Raw genomic sequence first — 25,354 nt, forward strand, 5'->3', positions numbered from 1 at the left:
TCCTATCCTCATGTAGGGCCTTATGGTCTCTTGTCTCCTTGAGTTTTAAACACATTTCATTACCTTTACAGAGGTAAGATTAAGGGCAAGAGTTCTAATCATGTGGGTTCAGAGGGGAAAAGAACAAAGGACCTGGGACTTCCCTGGTGGTCCAGTGGGTAAGACTCCACGCTCCCAATGCAGGGGGCCTGGTATCGATTCCTGGTCGGGGAACTAGATCCCACATGCCGCAACTAAGAAGTCTGTGTGCCAGGCTTCCCTGGTGGTGCAGTGGTTAAGAATCCGCCTACCAATGCAAGGGACACGGGTTCGAGCCCTGGTCCAGGAAGATCCCACATGCCGGGGAGCAACTAAGCCCGTGCACCACAACTACTGAGCCTACGCTCTAGAGCCCACGAGCCACAGCTACTGAAGCCCATGTGCCACAACTACGGAAGCCTGTGCACCTAGAGCCTGTGCTCCACAACAAGAGAAGCCACCACAACGAGAAGCCCGCACACTGCATCGCTGCAACTAGAGAAAGCCTGTGCCAGCCACGAAGACCCAACGCAGCCAAAATTAATTAATTAATTTATTAAAAAGAGAAAAAGAATGTAGGAACAGAGCTAGATGATGGGGTACAAGAGGGGTCTGAGGGAGGGAGAGGCCAGTTCTATTAAAAAAAAAAAAAGTCTGTGGGCTGCAGTGAAGATCTCATGTGCTGCAACAAAGACCCAGCGCAGCCTAAATAAATAAATATTTTTAAAAAAGAGGACCTTTTTCTAGCTCTTTTTTTCTTTTATTGAAGCATAGCTGTTATACAATATTATATAAGTTACAGGAGTACAATATAATGATGAACAATTTTTAAGGTTATACTCCATTTATATAGTTACTGTAAAACATTGGCTATTGCCAATGCAGGGGACACGGGTTCGTGCCCCGGTCTGGGAAGATCCCACATGAAAAAAAAAACATTGGCTATATTCCCTGTGTTGCACGAAAAATCCTTGTAGCTTAGTTATTTTATACATAGTAGTTTATACCTCAATTCCCTACTGCTATATTGCCCCTCCCCCTTCCCTCTCCTGACTGGTAACCACTAGTTTGTTCTCTATACTGTGAGTCTGCTGCTTTTTTGTTATATTCACTAGTTTGTTGTATTTTTTAGATTCCACATATAAGTGATATTATACAGTATTTTTCTTTCTCTGTCTGACTTATTTCAATTATTTCAATTAGCATAATGCCCTTCAAGTCCATTCACATTGTTGTAAATGGCAAAATTTTGTTCTTTTTCATGGCTGAGTAGCATTCCATTGCCTGGAATCTTCTTTATCCATTCATCTGTTGATGGACACTTAGTTTGTTTCCATGTCTTGGCAATTGTACATAGCGCTGCTATGAACATTGGGGTGCCTGTAGCTTCTCAAATTAGTTTTTGTTATTTTTGGATATGTATCCAAGAGTGGAATTGCTGGGTCACATGGTAGTTCTATTTTTAGTTTTTTGAGACTCCTGCATAATGTTTTCCACAGCGGTTGTACCAATGTCCATTCCCACCAACATTGTAGGAGGGTTCCCTTTTCTCCACACCCTCGCCAACATTTATTACTTATGTTCTTTTTGATGATAGCCATTTTGACAGGTGTGAGGTGATATCTCATTGATTTGCATTTCCCTGATGATTGCAATGTTGAGCATCTTTTCATGTGCCTGTTGGTCCATCCTTCAGAGGATCTATTATTATTGATGGAGAGCTCCTTTGTAAAAAGATAGACTATGGACTTGCAGTGTGGAAAAAAGTGAGAGACAGAGAAAGACTATTGTCTCCAGCAAATCACCAGGGTCTGGAGACATCCAAAGAAAAATTAAGCATGTAGCTTATATCTTTTGGAATTGAAACACAGGTCCTTTCTTTTTTGTTTGTTTTCCAACAGCATTATTGTTTATTTTATTTTTTAAATAGATCTCTGTTGGAGTATAATTGCTTCACAATACTGTGTTAGTGCCCTGGTCCTGGAAAATACTGCTTATGTGGGAGAATGAAGAAAACAAAGAAGCTGGGGAATAAGTGAAACAAATTTAGGGAAGAACCCTTCACTGTGTGGACGTGGGAATTCGTTTCTGAATTCATGTTGCTTGTACTGTCGTAGTAAAGAACTGAAACCTGTGAAATGGGCATACAGTGTATTTTTTGTGATTTACGATGCAGTGAAAAACAGTCAAACTTTGGAATCACACAGACCTGGGCTCAAATCCTAGAGCTATCATGTAATAATTGTGGGACTTTGGATAAACTCCCTACCTCTGACCTCTATCTTTCACATCTATAAAATGGCAGTGTAAAATAACACCCCCCCACACCAAGACTGTCACAGGCTGAAATGAAGTATGTACATTTATCAAGCCTCAAACATGGAGTCTTGTACTCAGTAAGGTGAGCTGTTGCTGTAATGGTTCTTGGTCAGACAAGGTGCATATGGGCTGACTTGTGCCTCCTCTTTGCATGGCCCACTCTTTTTTGTTTTTTATTGAAATATAGTTGATTTACAATGTTGTGTTAATTTCTGCTGTACAGCAAAGCGTTTCAGTTATACATATGTATATGTTCTCTTTTGTATTCTTTTCCATTATGGTTTTTCACAGAATATGGAATATTTAGCACAGCCCACTCTTTTTTTAAAAATACTTAATTTATCTATCTATCTATCTATCTAATTTATTTATTTTGGCTGAGCCGGGTCTTAGTTGCAGCATGTGGGATCTTTAGTTGTGGCATGAGGGCTTCTTAGCTGTGGCATGCATGCGGGATCTAGTTCCCCACCCAGGGATCTAACCTGGGCTTCCTGCATTGGGAGGGTGGAGTCTTACCCACTGGACCACCAGGGAAGTCCCAGCATAACCCACCCTTAAGGCATGTATCACACAATCTTAGACTCAGTTGTTTGTGTGCCTCCCGCATCAGATCACCTGCTTCTCCTTGTATTCCAGAGCTTGGTACACAAGTGTTCAGAATATGGGCAATGGATAGGATTTCCTTTTTTATATTTTTGGTGGTAGCAGTAATAGCCTCCAGGCAATATTCTCTTTAAAGTGTTGAATTGATGGTTTGTGTTATTTTTTTTTTAAAAAAGAGGCTATCTGAAACTACCATTGCATTTGTAAGTTTCTTAAAGACATAAACTTCCAAGTTTGTTTCCTCATCAAGAAAATACAGAAACTCATAGAACCCCTTTCTTATGGGGTCGCTGTGAGAAAACAAATGGCTCAGGGTCCAAGGAGGGCTTGGCACAGGCCTGGTACTGGGTGGGTGCTTAGTAAGCACTTGTGATGGTTATGTGTCCAACTTGCTGTGCTTTTGCTATTATAGAGACATAGCATTCAGGGTTATTTATTTTGCAATTTTTATTTAAAAAACATGTTTATATTATAAAACCTAACATGCTCACTGCTGAAAATTTGGAAAATATAGAAAATACCAACTGCTCAGCTTAATGATTGGCACCTCTCTTGGGCTTTTGTGGATTGAGTTTGTGGTGGGTGATACTCTTCGTGGAAGATGTGAGAGAATTGGAGACCAGAACTGGGATCCTCAGACAGACCTGTAGATGTAGAAATCCTCTGGCCCAGGGCCTTGGCCCAGGACTGGAGCACATTTGCTTGGGGTTCCCGAATGGGTTTGAAGAACGTTATCAATGATGGGCTCGGCTACGTGGCCTCTTTCTTTGCAGTCTGTGTTTCTGAAGACATCTTAATGGAACCAGAGTAATGCTCTGGAACCTCTGGAATGGGCCAATTGTCTCACCACTGCTAGAGTCCACATCTGGACTCAGACTGCCTTGGCTGGGGGTCCAGCCTTCCGGAACCTGACCCCTGGTGTTGGTGAGGTTTGTTTAATGTTGGTTTATAAGAGCTTGTAGGTCGAGTAAGCTATGCCTACATTTATGACCACACAGTTTTCTCATCAGCTGTTTGAAATACATTCTCTCATTTTAAACCTCTCAATCACACAGGGACCCTACCCTTTCTCCCACTTATCAAACTGACCCTTTAGTAGTGGATCCAGTGACTACACATGGAAATGGTCCGTATTAGCTGTGTGGCTGCAACACAAGCTGTCTTCCCATTCTTTCCATATATGAGGAGCATCACCAAGGATACATCAACAATTACATTCTCTTGATTCAGTCTGAGAAAGAGCTTCCAAGTTGGCCCTTCCTGTCCATCTGCATTGTCTGGTCTTCTTGAAGTCCTGAAAATGTGTTCATGCCATCCTACAAAGGACTGTCAACCTAGTCCCAATGCACATTTCCAGTCTCATTTCCTAGAAGAAGCTGTGGCCAGATATTTTGGAGCCAGTTGTTCCAGATATTTTGCTGCCCGGCAATCTATTACAAATGACACAGATGTAGAGAACAAACGTATGGACACCAAGTGGGGAAAGTGGCGGGGGTGGGGGCGATGGTGGTGGGATGAATTGGGAGATTGGGATTGACATATATACACTAATATGTATAAAATGGATAACTAATAAGAACCTGCTGTATAAAAAAATAACATAAAATTCAGAAACCAAACCAAAACAAATGTCTATAAGCGTCTTTCCAATGCTATTCTTTTTGCCTAGAATATTCTCCTATGTTGGAAAAGTCCTGCTCATCCATTGTTTTGCCTAATCTGAATGTCATTGCAGTGACATCCTTTGTTGATTCTGGAAAATAGACAGTTATCCACTTCCTTCCAGTGCTCTCAGAGCTCTCTGAATTGTCTCTCTCGTGGCCTTTATGGTGTGCTGTAATGATCTATTTACACATCTCTCTCCTCCCACTGGACTGTGAGATTGTGGAAGGCATAGATAGCTCGTATTCAGTGGTGTGTCCCTAGAACCTAACACACAGTAGGTGTGCAGAGCTGGTAGGAGGAATAACTAGTGACAGGATAAACATTTTTCTGCTCTTGTGAAATGGGCTTTAGGCTGCTGTGCTATTGTGATCTAATGTAAAATGATAAAGTTTAAAGGGTAAAACTTTCCTGACCTGTTGCCACATACAGCAAGAGATTTTATTGCTTATTTCTGTTCTCATCTGCCATATGGCTTTCCATTCACAAACTGCTCTAGTGAGAATTACTTTTGCAGGTAATTTTCTAATGATTGTCTTGGGATAAACAAATTTATCAGACTTGTTTGGCTAATGTATTCAAGGAGGTTCACAGGGGAAAAGATTAATCATCTAAGAAGCAAGCCAGTGTCTGTCATTAGGCGGAAGGGTCCAGAGATGATCAGAGCTGAGCGGGTGGTTGCTATGACTGCAGATACTTTGCTCTCCCTTTGTGAGGTCAACGGCAGCTCCCAAGCTGATTGGCTAAAATTAGATTATCCTGCTGACCAACCACGGGGAGTTAATTTCATCAGAAAGAGAAAAATGGTGGGAAATCCTGCCGTGATGCTACAAAGGAATTTTCTTTAGAAACCAAGAGAGTCCAAGTTTGCTTTCATTATAATTAATATGTTCCTTCTAATAAAATAATTTAAGGGAAGCAGACAATAGCATTAGTCTATTACTTTGTATATCCATATAAGCTTTAATCTGGTTTGTCCTCAAATCAACTCTCAAAGTTAAAGTGACCTTTATTTTCCTGTAATAGCTCCATAACCGAAGACAGTCGTCATGTACGACGTGTTTATATAATTGGAGATAAGCTAATTGTGAAAAACACAAAAGGAGCTGGCAAAGTTAAAGGTATTTGCTTTCAGGTGTCCTGCTCTAGGGAAATAATGGGCATAAAAAACTTTGAGTGGAAGCACTTACCTTTGGATTGGGAGCGTCATTCGAGTTGAATTTGAGAGGACTCCTGCCTTCCAAAGCATTCTTTTGTAAAAGTCATATATGGCTTATCCTCTGGCTTTCCACTTGGTACATCTTTTTTTTCCCCCCCTAGGAATTAATTACCACTGACCTCGATTATTTTTATTTCTGTACAGGAAAGATACAGAATTAGTTAGTCTGCAGGCTCTGCTGAGTAGTAAAACTAAGTCGATGTGAAATACAAACCAAGGAAAACAGGATTTATTTGTTTCTTTAGCGTATATAGGACTATGGAAATAAAATATGCTTAAGAGGAAGAAATGGACAAGAAGAGCTAATGTTGACTGAATTATGTACAATCTATATATGTTTTTTAAAAAAGTGAATATACAATTTATTTAACACTCAAACTTCTCTATATACTTCTCTCTGTATGACTGCCAAATTAATGTATTTTAAAAATCAAAATAACTTGTGGTGGTGCATTTGGTTGCGTGCTAAAGGGCCCATGAAGAGGGACCCCAAATGCCCCCTTCCTGAGAGCCATGTAGGCGGATTCAGGGATCAATACGTACATATAAAAGGCAATAATGGGGCTTCCCTGGTGGCACAGTGGTTGAGAATCCACCTGCCGATGCAGGGGACGCGGGTTCGTGCCCCGGTACGGGAAGATCCCACATGCCGCGGAGAGGCTGGGACCGTGAGCCATGGCCGCTGAGCCTGTGTGTCCGGACCCTGTGCTCCGCAACGGGAGAGGCCACAGCAGTGAGAGGCCCGCGTACCGCAAACAAAACAGAACAAAACAAAACAAAAAAGGCAATAATGAACTCCAGGCAGCATGAATGCAGTGTGAAGCAACAGTATCCAGCAGGAAGCACTACAGGGAGTCCCAGGAGGAAGAGAACAGGAGCACCACGGGCGGAAGTGATCCACACCCAGGCATTTCTCCCAGAGGAGGGGGAGAAAGATGAGCAGAACACATCATGACGTGTGTGCTATTAGCTCATCACTGAGGATTTAGGATATGAAGACAAAACTCTGTAGTTCAGTCACCCTCATAGTTACACTACAGTCAACATGTCTGCTGAGCGCTTATATCCTCTTAAGTCACAGCACTCATTTCCCCCCCTACTACACTCCTAAGAAGTCAGTGATTTTATTATTATCATCACATTAAGGTTAATGTGAGGAAATTGGACAATAAAGATTAACCCACCTAAATTTACACAATTTATGAACTGGGCAGACAATTTAAATCTAGTTCCCCTTGTTAACATTTTCTGCATGAGTCTCTGCATATGTTACATAGGTATTATCACAGTGCATGTTCTGTTACTTTTCCCACTTATTATGCTATTATGTAAATTTAATAATCATTTTTGATGACTACATACTATTTCATTGAGTGGATGTACCACCATTAACTTTACATTTTATTGTTGCTGAACTTTAAATATTTTCAAATTTTGGAAACATTTTCTATATGACTTTTTTTTCCTATTCTTATGTAGGCTATTTTCTTAGAATTAATTCCTAGAAGTGAAAGGATATGAAGTGTCTTTAAAAAACTATGTTGTCAAATTCTCTTTCGTCAAGAATATGAGGATGCTTAATTTATCACATTCCTGTCAGCACTTGGGAAGAATTATTAAAACAGACAAATAAACACCCCAAAGCAAAAAAATGTAGATTTATAGGCAACAATAAGCTTCCTTTTTTAATATGCTTTTCTTGATCATTAACTAATTCATTTATTTGTTAATAACATTTATTGAACACCTATTAGTTTTGGGATATATCAGTGTGCAAAATAAAGTGATGATATATCTGTTTAATAATTCTACCACTATTGCAGCATGTGGAAGGGAGACTGATTAGAGGGGAGAAAGATTTGAGGAAGGGAGACCAGGTTCAGATGCTATACTAACTGAATGACTCAGATAACTATTCAGCAACTTAGCCATTTAAAAAAAGTGACAATGAGGTGCATAGAATATATAGTATCACAAGATCCATGAGTTGTTTAGATCTTTAGTTCTAGTGGAATTTCCTTATAATGAAGATGTCCATCCCAGGGAATTCCCTGGCAGTCCAGTGGTTAGGACTCCTCGTTCTCACTGGTGATGCCCAGGAGATGAATCCCTGGTTGGGGAACTAAGATCCCACAAGCTGTGTGGTGTGGCCAAAGGAAAAAAAAAAAAGTGCCCATCCCAAACAGTTAAATTTGATAAGGACTTTGTAAGTATAAGTGAGAGATTTTTCAGAGCTCACTTTCACATATATTTCTCTTACAAATTTTAACCCTGTGGCTGTTGGGTTGTCATGTTGTATAGCTTCAAATTAAGGTAGAATTTCAAGCAGGAGGGATTTGGTTGTGGTGAGAGATGTTGAAATTTGAGTTTGGTAGCATAAGAATAAAACACTGAGACAGTATTGTTCCATGGCACCCTGAGGTGGGAGGGGAGATGGCCGTCCATCCGCTCATTTCTGGCTACAGTGCAAGCATCATATAGCCAGAGAGTTGGTTCTTTTTTTTTTTAATATAAATTTATTTATTTATTTATTTATTTATTTTTTAATTTTTGGCTGTGTTGGGTCATCATGGCTGTGGGCAGGCTTTCTCTAGTTGCAGTGAGCGGGGGCTACTCTTCATTGCAGTGCGTGGGCTTCTCATTGCGGTGGCTTCTCTTGTTGTGGAGCACGGGCTCTAGGCGTGCAGGCTTCAGTAGTTGTGGCACATGGGCTCAGTAGTTGTGGCTCGTGGGCTCTAGAGCGCAGGCTCAGTGGTTGTGGTGCACGGGCTTAGTTGCTCCACGGCATGTGGGATCTTCCCGGGCCAGGGCTTGAACCCATGTCCCTTGCATTGGCAGGCAGATTCTTAACCACTGCTCCACCAGGGAAGCCCCGGAGAGTTGGTTCTTGAGTGTGGCTATCACACAGTTAAAGGCTCCTTGAAGGCAGCCATGTGGTAACATAGTTGATTATTGTCATCTTAGAGGGTGGACTGTGATGAAACCAATCACAATCTATGTTTCCACAGACCATTTATTATTTGAGACAAAAATAGCTTGCAAAACAGAAAAGGTGTTTATTCTGAAGTCATGCATGCTAGTTATTTAGCTTGGTCCCAGGTACAAAGTAAGTGCTCAATAAATATTTGCCACTTGTGTTATTTACATTATTCCTATTTTATTATTAAATTTGCTGAGGCGCGATTTTTTTTTTCTCTCGTATTCCAAAGGCACCTAGACGTAAAAGGGAAAAAGGCATAGCACCACAGATGAAAGAACAGGCAGGATCAAGGGGGAGCTATTTTTAGGACCGGGCTGCAGAGTGCAGACTGTAAAGTGCAGAGGAAGGAGCAGGAAGAATAAAGAGGCTGATGAGGAGGGCAGAGGGGAGCTCCGCGGCTAAGTGTGCGGAGTTGTGGGAGCAAACGAAAGGTCCTGGACAGGAAGAGCAGCTCCGGGGAGAAACTGAAGAAGCGAGAGCAAGCCAGGGCTCTGAAATCCCTGAGGAGTTTAGCTGCCTCAGGCTAAGCCCCAGGTCCGTTTCTAAAGCCGCAAGCGCACTGAAGGCCGGGCCCCCTGCTGCAGGCAGCGGTGTGGGGATTTGCAAATGAGAACAAATTGCCCTATTGCTGGAGAGAAATTAAAGGCTGAAGCACTTTCTTTTGTTTCCTTTAGAGCAAAAGGAATAACTTAATGTTGAGATTTCTGTTGGTCCACTCCACAGAGGGGCTGGTATGCACAAGAACCAAACCGGAAGTTCCAAGATGGGGCTCCTGGTCCCACACGGTAGCAAGGACCAAGTGAACCAGGTGACGGCTGAGCACCCCTCCTCAGAAGTCTGCCTCAGCCGACGGTGGAGGCGGCGGCGTCTGAATCGTTCGTGGGTGCACAGGTTGCTCAGGGCCTCCAGAGAGGATTGGCCCATGGAGTCTCCACAGCCACTGGGGCACAGCCAGTGCAGAGCACTGCTGAGGTCACCGGGTCTGTGCCGTGGTGGGTTCAGACTTGGGGCATTGCCACCCACCCACGTGGCTTGAGGCAAGTCCCTGCACCTTGCTGCACCTCAGTTCCTCAGCCGCCAAACCTGTAAAGCAAGGGGAAGAGCCCCCTGGCTGCTAAATCATGATCTAACTACGCCTGTCTGCGGAACAGGGCCTGACGAGCCATTGGTTCCACAGAAATCCGGGCTGAAGTAGGAGGAATAGAATCTCTCTCAGATCTATCTTCTCTGGCCCACGACCAAGTCTTTGTTTAACCCCTTCCTTGCCTTTGTGCTGTAACTTACAAGATTGTTCTAGTGAACTCTTGCCCGTTGTATGGGTGTTTGTCTGTGTTGGCTGTGAGCTAGTCAAGGACAGGGACTACGTTTTCGTAGAGTGAAGCCTGCTTCCCCCGCGCACCCGTTTCCCCTTCCCATTGGCAGCCAAATATTATTGTTCTCTTGTGTCTCTCTCCAGAGTTCTTTTACGCACACACAAATAAACACATATATATTTCCCTCCCCTGATTCCCAACATCTTTTGTGGAGAAACGGTAGTGCAGTATACTCCCTGTTCTGCATTTTCCACTTAATACTGTATCTTTTTAAACTCAGTATATCATGAGTTTTCCTAGCCTTTTTTTTTATAGCTTCATGGTATTTCATTTTATAATATGCCATCATTTATTTAAACAATCCCACACTGATAAATATTTAGGTTGTTTTCAATCTATGGTATTATAAATATTGCTGCAATGAATATTCTTACCTATAAGCGATTCTGCAGGTGCGTGGGTGTTTGATTTGGTGCCAATAAGAGCAGTGGTGGGTGTCGTTTAGTGTGATTTGGGAAATTCCAATGGGGTGTCTCCCACTCAGATATCTATCCCACCAATTTAATTTGATTTTTCCAAATTCTACATCCAGATGCATTCCTTTGCTTAAGATTTTGGCTGTTATCAAAACACCAACCGATTAAGTCTTATCAATCCTTTGCACTCTATCATGAATGCTTAACCCCCTGAGCCATCTTGCTGTGGAAGGAGTCAGGGAGGAGATGGCAAGTAAAGGACTGTGAAAAGGGAGACCAGAGGGAAATAGTCAAATGTCACCTATTCATTAATTTTAGCTACTTCTACTCTCTTATCAGAGAGGCCTCTCTAAAGCTCAGAGTCGGTCATATCAGGCTCCTGCTTAGTACGTCCCTGTGTCCTCGCCACCTTCAGGGTCAAAGATACGTTTGGCAGCGTGAGCAGGGCCTTTCACAACCTGGCCCTGCTCATGCTGAGAGCGTCTTCTCTCTCAGCCTTCTCCCTTCAAATCACAGTCATTCTTCACTTCTGTGGCTTCTCACGTGGGCGATGCTTTCTCGTCTCTGGGCCTTTGCTCACGGTGCCCCTCTACTTGTGCACTCCCTCTAGACCTCATAGTGCCTTAGCTCAGTCATCACCGGCCCTGGGTGTCCTTTGCCATCTTGCCTTATTTCAGCTCTGACGGCCATGCTGTGCACTCCCTAAGGCATTTGTGCTTGCTTCCACCAAGCAGAAGTTCCTTAATATTGCAATTGCCCTTAAAAGTTTTTTGTTGTTGTTGTTTTAAATTCCTGTATCTTTTTTTTTTTGCAGTATGTGGACCTCTCACTGTTGTGGCCTCTCTCGTTGTGGAGCACAGGCTCCGGACGTGCAGGCTCAGCGGCCATGGCTCACGGGCCCAGCTGCTCTGCGGCATGTGGGATCCTCCCGGACCGGGGCACGAACCCGTGTCCCCTGCATCGGCAGGCGGACTCTCAACCACTGCGCCACCAGGGAAGCCCAAATTCCTGTATCTTAATAGACCATAGCTCCTTAGAGGTAGGAATTTTTTTTTTTTTTGGTCTTTTTTTCTCTAGTGCCCATAGACCAGTAGGGACTCAAAATATGTTTTTGGAGTGATAAGTAAATGGAATGTCCTTCAGCCCAAGGGATGAATTAACAGTAGGGAGTGGAGGGCAGACATGAGCCTGCCTCATCTGGCATGGCAAAGACACAGCTGAATGAGTGATTCTTGTGTCTGGCTTAGTATGTTTGGCTTTGACATGTGGGTTAAAATTGGGGAAGTTTAATTTTATAGACCTAGGCTATGGAGATATAATGCAGAAGTAGGTGTCCCGAAGTCAGTTGTTGTGGTAAGATTTGTCATATGCACGTGTCGATGGTTGGGATGCATTTCTACCTAGGATATGAGAGTGGCGTAAAGTTAAGTAACAAAGCACTGCTTCCAGGTAGGTCCATGGGACCAGCTCATGTTACACCTCTCTAGCCATCTTTTCCTACATATTATTTCCTTTATTCTTGGAAAGTTGATGGATAGTTCCCCACATAAGACTTATGTGCCACTTATTTGGCTTTCAGTTAAAACTAGGCAAGCTAGCCAGTCACAAAAGGACAAATATATGTGTAATTCCACTTTATGAGGCACCTGGAGTAGTCAAACTCATAAAGACAGAAAGTAGAATGGTGGTTGCTAGGGCCTGGCAGGGGCGCTATGGGGAATTCGTGTTTAACGGGTATGGCATTGCAGTTGGGGAAGATGGTGGCGATGGTTGCACAACAATGTGAATGTTCTCGGTGCTACTGAATTATACACTTAAAAATAGTTAAAATGGTACATTTATGTTATGCATATTTTACCACAATTAAAAACACCCACATTCCAAAAAAAAAAAAAACTAGGCAAGCTAAGGCCTAAAGCATCTTTAATTTTCAGTATCATAGTTTACATAAGTGCCACAAGACCTCGTATCATGTTGGTACTAGGATATGTTTTCCTCAATATCATAAAATATTAGTGAAATTTCTCTGTACTGTGTGTATGTGTGGGTGTGTGCGTGCGATATATGTGACTTGAGTGGTGACCAGGGTTCCTGATAAAGTTTACAGCAATGTCAGAGTCTGGTTAGGTTGATGTATAGTCCAGAATGCTTGGCTTTCGATCCTATCTTCATACTAGCCTTATGACCCTTTGCAAATCCTTTAACATTTTCGTCACTTGTGTTGTCATCTGTAGAATGAGCTGATGATAATTCAGGAGATATTTTGAGGATGAAATAAGTTAATATATGTAAAGTATTCTCGTTGGTGCTTGGCACATAGTAAATGTTCAATACATGATAGTGATTATCATTATCAAGCCCCTCTACATGATATTGGGAGTGCTCAGTGGACAAGAAAGAGTGGTGTGTATGAATTCTGGGTTGCGGTTTGGTGTTGAGAATATGCGGCAGTTCTCACTTTTCTCCTTACCTCCTTATCTCCTCAGGGGAGCCTGAAGGTAGATAGCTAGATCAAGGTAACTTAGCTGTCTTTTGGAGAAGTGCAGGCCATGGGGGATGAACCCCGGCTGTGGAAGGAAGCGTGGCCAGGCAGCATGTAGATTTCACGAGAGTTCAGGTACGGGTGGGTCACCATGGGGATGGTCAGGCTGCCGATGCCACTGCCACCATTGTGGGGCTGGGGTCCTCAGTGGAAACTGACAAGAGAAGACAGATTGTCGGGCCTGGAGAAACTGTGCAACTCAAGTCTCAGACAAAGGTCTAGTTTCCGTACTCAACAAGCCAATTAAAAAAAACCCCAAGCCCGATAAAAAGTGAGCAAAAACAGTTTGCAGAAAATAAAAGAGAAATAAAGGATCTTAAGCACACAAAAATCTTCTCAGCCCCACTCATAGGAACAGAAATGTAAATTGCAGTGACAGTGAAATTTCATTTTTCACCTATCAGACTGGCCAACATAAAAGAGTCTGATAACACTGGGAGATGGCTCTCTGCCAACTGATACAACTTCCGGAGAGAGATTTCTTAATATCTATCAAAATGAAATGCATATGTCTTTTGACCGAGCAGTTCCACCTGTAGCAGTGAATCCCACATATATTTTCTCAAATGTCTGAAATGATCCATGTAAAAGATTATTCACTGAGGTATTGTTTATAGTAGTACCGTTTTCAGAACATCCTGAAAGTACAGTAATAGGACTGGTTAAATAAATAATGATGCGTCAATTTAATAAAATATTAACAGCTGTAAATAAGAATAAGGGAGGACTTTGTTTACAGATGCGAACTCCAAGATTTCTTGTTAAATGAAAAGGAGCAAAGTGTGGAAAAGCATGTCTAGTGGGCTATTATTTGTGTCTGAAAGGAAAAAAGACTATATAGGTATATGTGCATATGCATAAAATAGACAATAATTTGCACATTGAGAGGGGAATTTGCCATTGGGGCTTGGAGGACACGTGTGAGAGAAACTTTCCACTTTGTGCCATTTTGTAGTGTTGGAATTTTGAATCATGTTAATTCATTACCTATTCAGTCTTTTCAAAGAATAGAAATGTGGCATTGGCTCTCTAATACAGCCATTGAATTTAACATGAAAAAGCATGTTTTGAAATACTCATCAATGCAATTACTTAATCCCACACCACCCTCCTCCTGTTCCACTTGACGCCAACCAATGTTTGGGTAAATCTGATACCCCGGAAGCTACTACAGATCTCTCCGATAGCTCCCTACATCCCTGGTGTCCGCCATCAAATACTGCTAGACAAGCACCAACCCAAAGGTGAGATAGCTGTAGTGCCATGAGCAAGACAGAGGTGAGTTTGAATCCTGCCTGCAGTACTCATTGGATATATTAACCTGGTTGAGTTGCCTTACCTCTGTAAACCTCAGTGTCTTGGTCTGTAAAATAGAAATAATAACTGTTCATCACTGCATCATGAAGTCAGCCTTGGCTACCCTGAGATACCAGAGGATTTCAAGTATTTAAGGCTCAAACTCATGAATAACAACAGCTCTATTGTAGCGCACCGCTTTGATGTCCCAGCTGACCTCTGTCAGAGTCACAGGAGAGCTGGCCAGACTCACCTCTGCATCTTGTTTCACTCACTCACTCACTCAGAAATCACTCGGGCCCACTGTTTTCTGGTCCCTGCTGTCTCCCTAGAGTTGGTCTCTGTTCTTTCAGGTCAGCCAGCTCTCCCTCTAAGGGTACCCTTGACTTAGCCCTAAGGGTGCACCTCTTATCCTCTTTCAAATCCAAAGTCTCTGGCAGCTTTTTGGACAGTCTTAGTTATTTTCTCATGGTGGAGAGAAAGGGCGTTCCTTCAATGCTGGGGCGGGGCACAGTCTATGGTGTCTGGAGCCTCAGGGACCTGGCGACAATGACACTTATCTTGCGAGGATTTGTGCCAGGGGCACAGGGACATTCACCTGGGGTGAATGTCAAACCCCTGTGCTACCTCTTCATCGGCTTGCGTTTGTGATTTACAATCAACTGTACATAAAATGTGCATGTGTCTTGCCAACGGTTGACTTGAGCAACTGCTGGGACCTGTTACCAAGTGACATCAAAGGCTCTGAGGTGGTGGTTTTATAGTCAGCCCAAGAAATGGTAGAAGGTTCAGGTTTATATGTGTTCATATACTTTACTGGGAGAAAAAAAATGCATATATGGTTAATAGCTGCGTTGCTATGGTGAGATAGAATGCTCTGTGCAAAAGTGTCTCTTTAAAGTCAAAGATTAATCACTTTCAAGGCAGAGGGAAAACAGGAGGAGGAAAAAAACCCAGACTGTGGTAGGCTAGATTTCCCCCAGATATTATTGCTGCTTCTGTCTCTACAGCCGAACATAACAGCTGGTGAGTAGGGAGAAACTGGAGAAAGATCTTTTTTGCCTTTAATCCAGTATGCTGTTTTCCTGTGCCCGTTTTACTGTAATTCTCAGCGGCCACGGGACAAAAGCTGTTGACTGATACGTGCAATTACCTCCTCTAATATTGCTCTCAGCTGTCGGCCCTGACTGACAAAAGTGGATGAGGTTTAGTTAAGGTCTGGGAAAACACTCTTTTAATAAAAGCCAGTCTCATCTCTATGATCACCTCCCCCCCTCAGACCTTTTCATCTGGAAAGATAAGGCCTGGTGATGGAAAGTTAAAAAGTGGTGCTGAACTTGGACGTCCTCAACGCCAGCATTTACCTCACAAAAATACTCCACAGTGTGTGTGTGTGTGTGCGTGTCTGTGTGTGTGTGTGTCTATGTGTGTGTGTGTGTGTCTGTGTGTCTGTGTGTGTGTCTGTGTGTGAGCAATTTGCATTGGAAATGAGGAAAATCAGTTTAGGTCATCGGGCAGGGTTTTCCCAGAAAGAATGAGAGGTTACTTTAAAAGGTTAAACCAGCCAGTTCCTTATTGGTTTCAGCCCACTTTTGGTTTTGGTGGGCAAAGGAAAGCCTTGAGCGGTCATCCCCTTGGTTTCTTCTATTGGTTGCTGGCCTCGGGTGCCCCGTTCCTACGGAAGATGCACGCAGCAACAGAGAGTGATGAGCTGGAGATGGAAGCCTTCTCCTCCCCATTGGCACAGTGCTGTGTGTGCACTCATGGTGGCAAGAGGGGGGCTAAAATCCTTGGGGAGAGCCCCTGGGCATATCTAGAGTGAGAAGCTCACCACCACCCCGGCCCCTGCCCATCTTTTGTTTAGGAGAATTCCTAGTTCACACAGAATGAGGATAAGATCACAGAAGTGAGGATGACGCCCTAATTACAAGTGTGGTTTGGAAGACTGAAGTGGAAACTATGGGAAGATGTCCTTATAAAAACCAACAACTGTGTGGATTGGACTGTGTCCCTGTCTGTTTAAAGGCCTGCTGGTTGCTCTGAATGCAAACTGCTGGCCCCGGTGCAGATGGAGCCAGTTCTTCAGGACGGCTGCAGAGCACTTGGCGGATGGTCCTCACCGAGTCCTTTGATGGGGGCGAGTTTGCAGAGGAGGTTGGGGCTGAAGAGGTTGCAGTTTATTCACGGGCCCAGGAGGGAGCTGGCTTAGGTCTGAAGGAAGTCGGCTCCCTTATCAACAGTGCAGGTAGGTTTGTCCTATCAGTTTTCCCCTGCGTTGGCACTCAATTTTCATAACATAATTTGTAATGTGATAATGTCTGCACGTTAGTAATAGTGGCAATAGCGGGGCAAGGTTATTCCTGTGCCGTTTTAATAAAAAACAAGGAGTGTGCTTTACAGGTGCACAAAGGCCACTGCTTTATGTGCGAAGGCCACTGCTGATGAAGTGAATTTTCTAGGATTTTAGAACAGGACGCAACATAATCCTCTCTTTCAAGTATCTGCAGACTCTACTAAAAGAACTTCTTCCCTTAGCGATAAGCCTGCCTTCCACCTCCACCCTGCCCCACTCCCACTGATATGGAGACCGAGTTAACACCTTGTTTGCTTTCTGCAGGGGGTCTCGGAGAAAGTCAGCTGAGGAGAGGAATGTATCGAAATCTGGGAGTACGTCACACAGGAGAAGAAAAGAGTCATTGCCCAGGAGCCCCCGCCTAGGTAGAGAGACCGAATTTCAGCCTAAGGTGACAAAACGCTGAAATGCTCTGAGGGAAGTGAATGCATGAGTCCTTGGAGGAAGAGGAGAGTCAAGCATGGCTAGGTCAGGAAGAAAGAGGAGCCCGCAGCTGAACCATTGGAAAGGACGTACTCAGAAAATGCAACAGGTGGCAACTGAATCATTCTGGAAGGCGAGTAGTATAGCGGTGTGTGATTGTGTGTGTGTGTGTGTGTGTGTGTGTGTGTGTGTGATTGTCTCTACTCAGGGTTTCAAAAAAGATAGTGAAGAGCTAAAACTTAACCCTTATGCGTTCTCTAAGAAACACTTGAGAGCTAGCTGGCCCCAGAGAGAGGGAGACAGAGGCAAGGTGGTGGCCATTTGAGGGAAATCCGAGTGTCTCCTGCAAAGGGGACAGGCTCTCTACTCCAGGAATTTCCACCCTTACTACTCCTCATAACTTACCCCGCTTTGGTCTGGCACTACCTGCAAGGCGGGCTGGGCTTTTTAACCAAGTGACTCCTTCCTTGGTGTGCTTTACAGGTGCACAAAGGCCACTGCTTTACGTGTGAAGTGCAACAAAAAATTAAATGAGACGCAGTACTTCCCTTAGGTCACAAAAGTTCCAACAATGCAGACAGGAATGTAAACAAATAATGGCATCGTGGTGCGCTTCCACAGGGACAGGAAGAGGGCTCTGCAGGGGCACAGAAGAGGATGACCCGGCTCCCACCTTAATGACAAAGCGCTCACCTGCTTCCCCAGCTTGTGCTAATAGCCGGTGATTACACAGTGCTTACCCCATACCAGGCCTGGCTCTAGGTACTCCGGACATAGCAGCACATGTTATTTTCACACAGTCCTACATGAGGAAACAGGCAGAGAGAAATGCCCCAAAGGCACACAGTGAGGGCCAGGACTTGAGCCTGGGCTGCCTAGCTCCCGACTCTGTGCTCAGCACCCTTCAGTACCTGCGCTCCAGTGGGGAACAAATTCCATTCTGGCCTTTCTTTGGGGGAAGGTGACTGTCTGAGCCCAAGGTCTGATCTGACTCCTGGGAGAAGGCAGGGGAAATTTCTACACGAGGTGTACTGGGAAGGAGGAATATTTTTATTTTTTTACCTATGGAGTTTTGCGGCCTACCACACACAATCACATATGCACTCACACCTACACAAAGCACACACACACACGCACGTGTACACACACACACACACACACACACACACACACACACACACACACTTCCTCCCCCAGTCCCAACTCTGCCTTTGCATCAAAATCACCAGAGCTTTAAATAAAATACAGATGCTGAGGCTTCCTAGATATACTGAATAATCATCTCTGGGAGCAGACCTTGAGCATCTGAATTTTTCCATTTCTTAAAAATTAAGTGACATGCATGCCCAAAGTGAAAATTCATAGTACAGAAAAGAAAATCTCTGTGTCTCTTCCACCTAACCCTCAGTCCTTCTCCCCAAAGGCAGACGTTTCTAATGGTACCTTGAGATCTGTTTCCTTCCAAAAACAGTGTTCGCACATAGCCATCTGTTATTATTTTTAACCTCTTGTCGATGATTGTGATGAATAGTCAGGTGAGAGTCTCCTACTTGGGCCCTGCTCAGTCCACCTCAGAGATGCAACTTTTGCGGGAAAGGAGGGTGGGAAGAGGGAGGCTTGGGAAACGGGGAGCTTTCTGAGTGGACAAGCAGATAGGAGAGCCAAAGGACAGAGCCCAGAGAGGAGCTACTCCGGGCAGCAGAGCGCTTAAGAATGAAAAGAGGCAGCACGTCCTCTTAATACCCATTGAGTCCACATGCGCTAAGAACAGCAGGGTGGAGATAGTCAGAATCCAGTGGGGCTCAGTAAAGGATGCTTCCAGAGGAAACCTGAAGAGCCCCCAAGATGAGAGGAAAGGGTATTCTGGGTGGAGAGAATGGCATGGGAGGTGACTGCTCATTTTTCCTTTTTATTCCAGGCACCTTCTTCTCCAGTCCTTTGGGAGGCAGCAGGTGCAGTTGTAAGAGTGCACTTTGGTGTCAGGCTGCCCTGGATTCCAGGGCTTGAAAACACGTCGATGTGGTGACAGACATCCAGGAGGCACTGGGGAGAGAAAGGTGAAGGAGACATGCCCTTGAGCTCAGTCTCTCGGGTAGACAGACACACAGACCCTCCCGTGCAATGTGGTGAACGTTTTCCTAACGGTAGGTCAGGGCAAGGTGTGTTGGGTAGAATGGGACTAGGACTCCTGGCATTTCTTTTAGGAACTAAATTAGGACCTCATTAGCCAGAGTCTTGAAATAGGTCGTAAGTTTTTGTTGCCAGGTTCTGGAAGGGGTCCATACTGATCTGTCACAGACAAAATTGAGGGATAGCTGAGGCTGGGCTGACTTTGGCCAACACTTGGTTGTAGTTCTGTGGTCTGTTTGCTTTCCAGGGTTTCCACAAGTTGCTCAAGGGCACAGGTGGCACCTGCATCCCTGTTGGATAGCCCTTGCTCTTCGAAACGCAGGTGAAGGCTGAGGTAGAAATCAAAGGCTTACTTGAATTTTATTTGCTTTCAGGACTTTTACAATTGCTTTTCTGTCTTCCTAATAATACAATTACATTTTCTGAAGACAACATGTATCTGGAAAGGAATAGTATGTACTCAAATCAATTTTTTTGAAAAATGTATCAGAAGGAAATTTTCATGTTGTATCACAGACAAGCCCCAGGTTGGATTCCAGATTTTTTTTTTTGCTGTATGGTCATTTCTGTCATAGGAAGGACTGTGATTTTTTCCCCTTCTTTTTTTTTTTTTTTTTCTTAACTTGAAAGACTTTTTTTTTCTTTTTTTTTGCGGTATGCAGGCCTCTCACTGTTGTGGCCTCTTCCGTTGCACAGGCTCCGGACGTGCAGGCCCAGTGGCCATGGCTCATGGGCCCAGCCGCTCCGCAGCATGTGGGATCCTCCCGGACCGGGGCACGAACCCATGTCCCCTGCATTGGCATCGGCAGGTGGACTCTCAACCACTGCGCCACCAGGGAAGCCCAACTTGAAAGACTTTTGACAGCCACCATTTTTCTTCTTCTCTTTCTGTTAAAATTCCTACTGTGTGCCAGGTATGGTTGTTAACGCTGTCTCTGCAGCAGCATTGCAAAGGAAGTATTTTGCTCTTGTCACCATTTTACAGATGAGGGAAATGAAGACACCAATATATTCGGTATCCTACCTGAGCTGTTCTGATACATGGCCAGGCTGGTATCTGAACTTGGTAACCCTACACAAAGGTTAAGCCTCTCATTTTGCAGATGAGCCAACTGAAGTCCCAACATCACCTGCCTCATCGGTTGCAGATTTTGGGGCCATGCCAAATGATACCTGTCTTTCAGGTCCGTCGGAAATGCCACCTCTTTCATGCCATGTCTTTCAGGTTCATCAGAAATACCACCTCTTTCATGAAGCTTGTGACGTCCCAGAGTTGTGTAGGACCTGTTGCTCTTGTTGAGGGTCAAGGGATAGGGTGGGGAAGAAAATGAGCGCAACTCAGGACAATAGGTCTGAAGCTTGGAGATAGGTGCCGGCCGCACTGGATGACCCCGAGTCTAATCAACAACCATGAGACCTGGGGCTTTCTGAGTGTTTGCTGTGTCTTGGAACAGTGCCACGTCATCCTCTTAAGTCCTCACAGCAAGTCATCACATTGCTGGAGCTGGGATTCCAGCCCAGTCCTGCCTGAAGTCAAAGCTCATGCTCTCTCTCACCATTGTGTAGTCTCCCAAGACAATTGGTCATGGGGTGGGAAAAGAATGGAGCAACCCTTAAATGGAGGATTAAGGAGATGAAACAAAATTGGGGTCATAGGTTGAGACAAGGCAGCGAGGGGCCCTGGAATTGGAAGAGAAGAGGGGGATGGCTGGGAGTGGAGCTCTCTGAAGACTGTGGCCTTAGGCCCCTGGAACCTCTATCATAACAGTGATCATCTGGGCAGCAGGAATTGCGCTCACTGCTTGTACCTTTTGCTTTGTGTTTCAGGGCTCTGGGTTCCCAAGCTCCCTGAAGGAGGAACTGCATCTCTGCCTTTGTAAGGTGGAGACATAGTCTGACCAAGTGGCCACATGGGAAGCATAGAGGGGCAGGCACCTCGGTCTGCCCAGGGATGTGGGGAGGCTTCACAGAGAGATGAGGGTCCAGGCAGAGAAGGGAACAGGGTGAGGGAATTCAGGGCACACATTCAGAAAGGAAGGTCAGGAAAGCCAACGGGGCTGTATTTAGGGATGTTCCCAGACTATAAGTCAAGAGAAAGCAGTGGGGGAAATAAGGCTGGAGCGGCCCAAGGCTGGGCATAGATGTGAAAGCTGACCGCCCACCCCATATACTTTCAACCCGCCTTCACAGACCACTCCCCGTGGCTATGGTGTTTCTGAGCCTTGTGTAGGCCCAGGATACCCTCCTTACTCATCTAGAGAATTCTACTCATCTTTCAAGGCACACGAGGCTTGCGTTCTGTGAGGCCTGCGTTGCACTCTCAAGCAGCATTCCCTGTTTGCTCAGAAGGGTCTTTTCTACCTCTCTGTTCTAGCGCTGGTCACGCTGTTTTGTCTGTCTTCCCTATTATCGTGAGAGCTCCTTCTGGGGGAGAAACTCTGTCCTGTCTTTGCCTCCCCAGCACTAGTACATAGTAGACACTCAGCACATTTTGATGATGGAGAGAGCTCAGCCTAGCATTCCTGTGTTTTTCAGGCAGACAGAGTGAGTGGCCGGCGGGGACTCGCGAGTCTGGGAAGAGCAGAGGGGAATTTGCCAGTTTGCTCTGTGAAGTCTGCTGGGGACTGCTGGCTGTGATGGCAGGCGGCGTTCTGCTCACCCTGACTCCCTTTAACTTCTGGTAACTGCCAGCCAGGCCCTGTAATGTCTCTGCATTTTCCCCCTTTGTCACTTTTTTTTTTCTTTCCTGCAAGGAGTGTAGCAGCCCCTCAGGAGTTTGATTATATTGCAAGATGAATAAGATATTTGAATTATGCTCTTTAAATGAGTCATCTCAACCCGGGTGTAATTGTTCACCCCCCGTCACACTCAACGTGACTACATTTCCAAAAGAGCGCTTTGGCCTGAATAGCAAGTTGCTGAAATTGCTCGGTTCCAATTCTCAACGGCTTATCATTTGCATCGCGGGGTGCGTCTTTTGTTTCACATCTGGGCAGATGTGGACTTTTACACGGTCACTCACCAGAGCTATTGGAACAAGCAGCATATATGTACAGAAAGAAGCTGAACTGATTTTCTAGATGTTTACACGTGTGTTGGGGGTAGGGTGGGGCTGAGGGAAGAGCAGCAGAGTGCAGAGTGTTGCAGAAGATGATGTCTGATCATGCCTGAGCAGTTTCTCGACATACGAGAGAGCTTAAGCTGAACAGATTTAGATTTTGGATTTGTGGTCTGAAATCTCCTTGTTTCATATTTCTGTTTTGAGAGTTTTGGTCGCTCCGAAAAGTAAGCCGGCACTGATGGTCTCAGGATGGATGGCCCAGGTGCCCCAGGATGCCTTAGCATTGCCTCGTATTGGAGCTGAGCCGGAGGACGGGATGGTGACCCTGCCCAGATGGACTTGGACATGTTCCTCTTCCTCGTTCATTTCCTTTAATGAAGAGAACATGATTCATGGTCAGGTTGTTAAACATAACTGACTCCAAAGCTGCCCCTCCAAGTCTGGGAAGGTCTCAGTTCGGAACTGGTGGTGATGTTGCCTCAGATACCACAATTGTTCAGACTCTGAATCTGAGTCAGCCCACCATGCAGGGCCCACACTGAGATCAAAAGGAATTCAACTTTCCAAATTAGGGGTAAGTTGTATCCCGAAAGTGATAAAGTCAGCTATTACATTCATCCAGTAGATACTGACTGTGTGCCCGTGGAGCTTGCACATGCACGGGGGCGGGTGATATAAGAGAAACAGGCCCTTGAGGCCCTGACCTCGAGAAGTTCACAGTCTAGAGTGGTTGATGGGCATACAGATGGTTATAATGTAATAGAGGCATGTAAGAAATGCCCTGGAAAATTAGGACAGCAGAGTCTGCAGGGGACATTGACCAAATTTTTAAAAAGTAGGAGGTACTCTTGTTGGAACTTGAAGGACGAGTAGTGGATTTATCAGCATATATAATATGCTCAAAGGCAGGAATATTTCAAGAAGGCTGAATGCGGTGGCTCAACTCTGTCATTAAGGACCTAGGTGCTTTCCACTTTTCTGCTCTGCCATTCTTGGTATGATGGTGTATCCTCAGACTTGCCCTTTTCCTGATCACAAGATGACTGAAGAGAAGGAGAGGTTTGTTTACTTGTTGTCTTGATGTGTCTCTCTTTAATCAGTGAGGAAAAGAAGCCCCCATCAACTCATCCTCATGTCTCAGTGGTCAAAACTGCATGGCATGCCCGATCCTAAACCGTTCACTGGCAAGGGGAATGCAGCCACCATGACTGGTTCACACTCCCAGAGGGGAGAGACCCATTTCTTCTGAAGTACATGGCCGGGTAGAGGATAGTGGAACAAAATTGGGCTTCTGATAGAAAGTAGGGGAAAGGGGACAAATGGTTGCAGAGTTGACAACTAACAGAGTTTGCTACAGTAGGTGATGAAAAACTATTGTAGACGATTGAGCAGGAGTTGGCATGATCTGCCTTTCATGTTAAAAAAAAATCACCCTGTCATCAGTGTAGAGTTCAGTTTTGTAGGCAGGAACATTGAGAGCAAATGGGATAGTCTTATGAGAAGTCAAGCAACCAATCTATCTATCTACCTATCTATGGACTTGGAGCTAAATATTTTCCTTGAGCCACGCTCTCTACCTGAAGGGTGAAAGGGGAATTGAGGGGTGGGGAGGTTCTAGGGCAGAGTAGAAGCTTTGCGTTCTGGATTTGCCAAGAAGTCTTTTGTAGTGCTGTGGCAAGCGTGCAACCTTTTTTACGTCCAGATGATCATGCGGTCCACTCAGAAGGGCTAGTGTAATCATACAGTCCCAGCATGTTGGAGCTGGACATGACCTTGAAGTCGTCTAGTTCAAGACTTTTATTTTACAAATGAGGAAACTGGATCCCAGACAAGCGAAGTGACTCAAGTTCCTATGTTTGTACGTGGCTGAGCTGCAACTAAACCCACAGAGTCTCTTCACTCACAGCCCTGGGTTCTCTGAGCCAGCTCTTCAGGGGGTTTATATGTACATTCAGGGGTACTGGAAAGGCTCTTAGGCCCTCTTCCTATGTTTCTGTTATCCTTGACAACAAGCCTATTGTTGGAATTTACAAAAAGTAATGCTTTGGTTTCTATAAAAAGGCAAACAATACCGGTAGGTATAATGTTTAAGCTTTCTTATTCATTTTTAAAATGATCTTAGTGTGAATATACCCCTTTGGTTTTTTCTTTGAAGCGGTTTTAGTGGGGAATGAGGATGAGACCTTCGGGGCACTGGGAGCCTGAGAGAGGAAAGGAGACCCTAACTGTGGAGCTGGAGACTTGAGGCCTCCTAACTTTGTTGAAGGCTTTTCCTGTCCCACCAAGCCAAAAAGATACTAAATAAGAGCCTTGGTGACGGAGGCATTAGTGAGTGGCTGTTGGTGTGCTCCTGTGAGGTGGAACCTCTGACCCGTTTTTCTTGGGGACACAAACATCCATTCCTAGTGACTCATCTCACACTGTCTCCACTCTTTCTTTTGGTCTTCAGTGTATATGTGCCCAGTCCCCCTAGAACATACACACATTTCAGGTAAAACTTTTACCAGAAACTTCTGAAAGTTCACCCTTGTAGACAAAGTAGTGCTTCAAACCATAGGCACCAAAAAGAAAAAAAAACAAGCTTAGTAAAAACTAGAAATGGTTTTAAAATCAAAATTTTACTGAAAAAGTGCTATGTGCAAATCACCAAGTTAACTAAGTCCTGCTCTATAAAAATCCATTTATTTCATCTTCACTTTTGAAAATATTTTTTAAATGTATTAGATTATTTTTCTGGTAGTAGGCCAAACATTATAAAACTGCTAGTTTTAGATGTCGAATGGAGATCAAGATTGGGCTGAATCTGAATAACCGTTCTTGAATATTGTGTAAAGATTGTTCCACTTCTGTAAAACAAATAACGAAAAGAAAAAAACCACAAAAACGTTTATGTATGTATGTGTCTGTATAGGATGACTTCAGCCTGGAGAACCGTATGAATGGACATATATGAAGGTGC

The sequence above is a fragment of the Pseudorca crassidens genome, chromosome 5 (genome assembly GCF_039906515.1).
Source record: "Pseudorca crassidens isolate mPseCra1 chromosome 5, mPseCra1.hap1, whole genome shotgun sequence".
Classification (NCBI taxonomy): Eukaryota; Metazoa; Chordata; class Mammalia; order Artiodactyla; family Delphinidae; genus Pseudorca; species Pseudorca crassidens.